The sequence below is a fragment of the Acinonyx jubatus genome, chromosome B1, assembly GCF_027475565.1.
Source record: "Acinonyx jubatus isolate Ajub_Pintada_27869175 chromosome B1, VMU_Ajub_asm_v1.0, whole genome shotgun sequence".
NCBI classification, from domain to species: Eukaryota; Metazoa; Chordata; class Mammalia; order Carnivora; family Felidae; genus Acinonyx; species Acinonyx jubatus.
In genome coordinates, this window is record NC_069382.1 from 157154403 (window position 1) to 157160402 (window position 6000).

At 42.1% G+C, this 6000-nt stretch overlaps 1 protein-coding gene across 3 annotated transcripts in view; it reads right to left on the minus strand.

The window, feature by feature from the left end:
- The window catches only part of CRACD (capping protein inhibiting regulator of actin dynamics), a 277503-nt gene extending 272101 nt beyond the window's left edge, over positions 1 to 5402 (minus strand). For all 3 annotated transcript variants that reach the window (XM_027057177.2, XM_053217326.1, XM_053217327.1), the window contains exons 1-2: positions 5210 to 5402; positions 4476 to 4567 (exon numbers count right to left, since the gene is read on the minus strand). The gene's annotated coding sequence lies outside the window, so the exon portion shown is untranslated. The remainder of the gene's footprint in view (positions 1 to 4475; positions 4568 to 5209) is intronic.
- Positions 5403 to 6000: the final 598 nt, after the last annotated feature.

The window sequence follows — 6000 nt, forward strand, 5'->3', positions numbered from 1 at the left end:
ACCTTTCCACATGCAAACTTACTAGAATATAAAAGCTATGACATATGGTTGGGCTATTTGGCTTCTTAAATGTTTCTGATAACATGTCTCTAGAAGACATTCAACATCTCTTAAAGGTTTTTTCTCCATTTGTTTTATTTCCACAAAGTTACTTCAGAATTTTTTAATTTATGGATTAAGAGTCTATAATCCTGCACTTCTCATACATCTGTGGAAATCACACATATATGTAAATCTAATATATGCATATGTATCTGCCTCAAAGCTACTAGTATAAATGAACATCTAAGTTGATTTTGCTCTTCTTATCTCCAAGGATTTTCACATCAAGAATAATAGTACTATCAAAATGTTGTACACCTAAAACTAATAACACTGTATGTCAATTATACTTAAAAAAAAAACAAAAACAAAAACATAGAACAGTGCAAAATATAATGGTAACCAAGTTTAGTATCGAATTACAACAACCATTCAATAGCTGGAATGTTTCTTGATGCTCACAGAAACTATACCAATTCACTGAAGGGTCAAGTGTTAGACAATAGGAATAACTTAATAAATTAAACATAAGACATAAGCTTACTAAATATGGACACATTTCATTAGGGGAAAAACCATTTCTTGAGGGCTAACCTAAGGATGAAATCTGATACTGAACAATAAATAAAATAATATATTCACTTTTATCTCATCTTAACAGAAAATGAAGACTGAGGAACAGAAATGTATGGATTTTCAAACCACATAAATAAACCATGAAACTGCTGTTCTCTGTCTAATATATCAACATGATCTACACAAACTCTGATTTTAAAATTATCAGATCTGAATAGACTAACATCAATTCAACAAATAAACTATTTAAACATACAGTTAAAAGTTTAAAGCTCCATGTACACAGACACTAAAATGCAAAAGGAACATAATTTTATATACCTTTAAGTACCTGGTAGTCATCTTATTTATAAAAGACACTCCCACATGTCAACAGCAGTAGGCAAACCAGACCCTACAAGAGTCTGAATCTGTAAGATGTAAATGTGAAAGAAATAGTGAAATCTGCTTTTCTATTGTCATTTAAAATCATCTATTCGTAAATTCTCAGTACTACTTATAAAACATATTCCCTTATGGCATTCTTTCTTTCTGACAATATTTTTAAAAGAGGAAATTTCCAGAAATAAAATAAAATACTGCTAAAAATTAAGAAGCACTTGCAAAGAACTAAAATAAAAAAAAAATTAATAGGGCATTTAGTTGTGCTTCCTTTCAAGTACTTTACAAAATAAATACTTTAACTGCCCAGTGATTTTGAGACAAATCAATATACTATAAAATACTCTTGCAGCTCTTAAGTCTTCATTCTGTGCCTTAACAAAAGCTGGCATTCATTCGTAATGAAGTCTTTTTATAGTTACACAGCTATTTTATGTCTCTTTTGAAGACATATTAAACCTTTGGGTGCTCAATAAAACTGACCAATTAATTGACTTTATCGTAAAAACCTGAGAAGCTATTCCCAAATATTTACATCAAAGAGCAGACAAAGTCAAAATGAATTACTAGTCTATCCAATGTTTTCTTACTTGACTAAGTTGAAAATTTTCTTCAAGTGGGTCCTTTCAAAGGAAACCACAAAAGATGTACCACAAGGGGTAAATTCTCGATACTGACATTCAAATTTACATAAAAGGAATGATGTATCTACAGAAACCATTGTGACATATCAGAACAGAGTGTGAGGGGCAAGGCAGCAGAGAACTTTGGGGTCAAACAGAACTCAGTGTGAATTCTTGCTTCATCTCTACTAACCTTATGACCTTGGGCAAGTTAATAAAACCTCTCTGAGTCTTAATCTCAATTATCAAATGGAAACACAAGGCCAAATTACAGGCTGAGCACTAAATTAGATAACATATATAAATAGACTGCTTACCACAGTACCTAAATCATAATAAATACTCAATAAATAAATGCAATTACTAAGAAATGTTTAAGAATCTATTTTCAGTGTAATTTAATATTCAAATTCCAACTGGTGTAAATTATTAAAAGGAAAAATACAAAGATTCATTAGCAGATTTTTCTTTCATTTAACCTGATCATCCATTACGTTAGTGCTTTTCAAACTGCAGGTCCTAGCCCATTAATGGAATCTGAAATCATTTAGTGGTTCTTAACTAGCATCTTTAAATAAGATAGAATAAAAACATAAGAATGCATTGCACATCAGAAGTCTAAGCATTGATTCATGACGTCCTTTAAACATACTTGTAATGTGTTTGTATACTAGATGGCAATATAAAATTCACCTCTTACTGTACAAAAAACATTAAAATCCACTGCTTTATAATAATGAAAATAAAAATAATTAGTTGACGCTGAATGCTTCATGTGTTCTAGACCTTGTGCTAAACACATACATGATTTCATGCGATCCTTCCAAAAACCCAATAAGGTAGGTACTATTACTTCCACCATTCTACAGATGAGGAAACTGAGACTTAGAGACTTTAAGTCACTTGCCAAAGATGCAGTGCTATTAACTGGTAAATCGAGGGTTCAAATTTAGTCACCTGACTCTAGAACCTTCAGTAAGTACTAGGTTGTAAAACATAGGTTTTCCTAATATAAAAGTTATTCAAAAAGTAGATTTTTTCATGAAGCCTAATTTGATAGTGATTTTCTGGAGTAGAGTATATCCTGAAAAAGGCAGTGTGACTCAGAGGTGAAAACACTAGGCATGAGATCCAGCTTCTGTCCCTGGCATTGCTGCTTCAGTGGCAAGGAGTTGGCAAGTCATTTAATCTCGCTGTGTCTGGATTTCCTCACCTACAAAACGGGAATGATAATATCTGGCCTGCCTCCCCATAGGCCACTGTGAGAAAGTATATGTACATACAACAAGTGAAATACTCTATTGTGCTACTCAGTTATCTGAGATGATCACTGATACCACCCAAGGGGCCTCATTCTTCATGGAAACATACATCAAATATGATCAAAAAAGGAAGGTCACCAGGCTTTTATAAACTGTATGTGGAAACATTCTGCACAGTTTTGACACAAAGCAAGCCTTCAGTAACTGTTCATTAAACTAAAAGAACTAATTCAATCTGTATACATATTTTATCCATTTGTATTTTATTTTTCATCGATTCATTCTTTCCATAACTATTTATTTATTGAGAGACAGAGACAGCACGAGCAGGGAATGGGCACAGAGAGAGGGAGAGAGAGAATCCCAAGCAGGTTCCGCATCTTCAGCGTGGAGCCCAACCTGCGGCTCGAACCCACGAACTGTGAGATCATGACCTGAGGTGAAACCAAGAGCTGGCTGTTTAACCAACTGAGCCACACAGGCACCCCTCTTTCCATAACTATTTATTGAACACCTACTCTATGCCAAATTCGAAATGTGGACTACAAACAAAGACTATAAACCGTCCCTTGCACTGGAGAATTTCACATTAATTTCAATTAATTTTTGTAAAATACAATTTCTTCATCTAGCAATAATAATGGCTTATAGTTATTATAGTGCTTGATAGTTTAGAAAGAATTATGTGGTAGCTTTTGTTTCCTGCACCAACTGCCTAAGTATGTCAAGTCAGTATTACTATTTACTGACTCCAAATTCAGTGCTAAGTACGGTCTTTAGAGTGAAAGTTTCTCGATGTCAGAAGTGACCATAAAAATAAGCTTTTGAAGAAAATACATTTTAATACGGGAAAGGGGCAATCTAGTAGCATGATTTTTCTTTCCTTCACATTTCAGAGTTGAAGTAATCTATAGTGCAAACATATCACCTACAGAAGATGCATTTTTCAAAATGTTTCTTTAAAAACTGTGGCTTTGAAATTTCTTCTACAATTTTCTGTTGAATATATTGAACCAGGATTCAGTTTCCTCATAGAATAAAGGAAGCAATAGTGTAGGTGTGTTTCCTTTGTTGACATTTTAAAATTACTCAAAATTGTTGTATTCAGATTTCAAAGTCACATACAATACCAAATAATTGTTAGCCATTTTATACACAATTTAACAACTAGGATAGGTAATTTTTACAGGTGAACACCAATTTACTGACAACTTAATGAACTGAAATTTGCTACACAGTATTTACTAAGACCCGTTTACTAAAATTGCCTTATTCTTTGTATTCTAACCACTCCCTCTTCATCACCACCACCCCCAACATACTCACACTCCCTCACCTACACCACATCAGTTTCTGGGCCATTATTCGTAAAACCATATTAAAATTTCACAACACATGGTCCTAGTTACTAGGTTCCCCCCCCCCACCCTCCTCCACCTGAGCCAATGTGTCTTTATATACACATTCTCTCTGAAAATCCAGAATTCAGACAATATTACGATGCCTCTTTTCTGAGAACAACAAACATAAAACGTAAACGTTTGCCTTTCTGTTTACTGATAACCATGAATAAAACCCATACCCCACTTACCGTATCCGTAGGGTTAGGAGGTCCAATCTCACCACTACAGAGCTCTGCAAGAAATGACGGTTACAGGACCAGGAAAACCATCTCAATAACGCCTGGGAGAAGATAAGGAAAACACATTTTACACCACTGGCACTGTGCAGTCTCCCGGCTCCAGCCCTTGGTAAACAGGGAGAACCTTTGTCTTGCCTCAGCCATCAAACTGGTGGCTCATCAGAATTGGGGCAACAAGAGTTTGTGCGAAATGGCTTGGCAGAGGTTAAACAAAGCAATGCAGCTCCGGCGTGGGGAGAGGGCTGAGCACGGTCAGCGTCCGAGATCGCAGACGGCGAGGTCTCGCTGTACCCCCTTCGCAGCTGGGACCCGACCCTGGGACCCCGGGACCCCGGGACCCCGGGATAGGATGCCGCGGCGCGGGAAGGAGAGAGGGAATTAGAAGGTCCCACGCTCTCGGCAAGTTCCCGGGGCGCAGCCCGTCCGCAGGTTCCCTCGCGTGAGATCCAAAGCGGCGCACACCCTGCGCCGGTTCCTCGGGGAGGGTCCGCATCGTACACGCGGGGACACCGCCCCAAATTCCACCGGCCGGCCACACCGAGCCCACGCCCCCAGGGCAAGGGCAAGGTCGGGAATCCCGGGGCGTCGCGGGGGTGCAGCCCGGGGGGTCGCGAGTGCAGGGGGAGAAGCCCGCCCGCTGCCCCCATTGTCTGGCTCTGGCCGCGGGCCGACAGGGCGCTCACCTGAGTCCCCGCCTGGCTCCGTGGCTGGCAGAGCGATTGGACGGCGACCGGCGGTTCCGCGCGGGCGGCGGACGCGACCCAGCCAGCGGCCGCCCCGCAGCACGGGCAGCCTCCGCAGCAGCACCAGCAGCGCACCCGCCCCTCAGGCGGCCGCGGCCTCCATTGCTCTCCCCGCCGCCGCCACCGCGCGGCACTGCGCGCCCGGCCCCGCGCGGCGTGGTCACGTGCTCCGCCGGCGCCTCGGGCGCTCGGACCCGCGCCGCCGCCCCGCCCGGTTTCGCCCTGGACTGTCGGCCGCCGCCGGGCACCCGGCGCCCGAGTTCTCGCGCCCGCAGGGAAAGGCGCGCGCGGGACAGCTCCCCTCCCGGGAGGTGCCCAGACTGCGGGAGCCGGCCAAGGGAAGGGTTTGGGATTGGTGAACGCCTTCCCAGCACTGCAGGGGATGGCTCGAGGGACCGCTGAACGCGTAGGGGTCTGAGGTTGCTGTGGGGGGCTCACAGGGAAGCTCGCGTGGGGTGAGAGCCCGGGACCATCAGTCACCACCCCGCCGCGGGCAAAGCTGGCCCCTGGTTAACTGGGTGAGCGGGAGACTAAAGCGAGCCACCTGGATTCCAGAGGGAGTTTACCACTACCCCCACCGCCGTCCCCGCCCCCGCCGCAGAGGCCCAACAGTGAGAGAGAGCACTGGGACTCCTGAAAGTCAAGCAAGTTGAAAGATGCCACACGAAATAGAAAGGTTCAAAATTGCTTTGCTGAGCCTCTGTACATCAGAACAGAGTGACATTGATTTT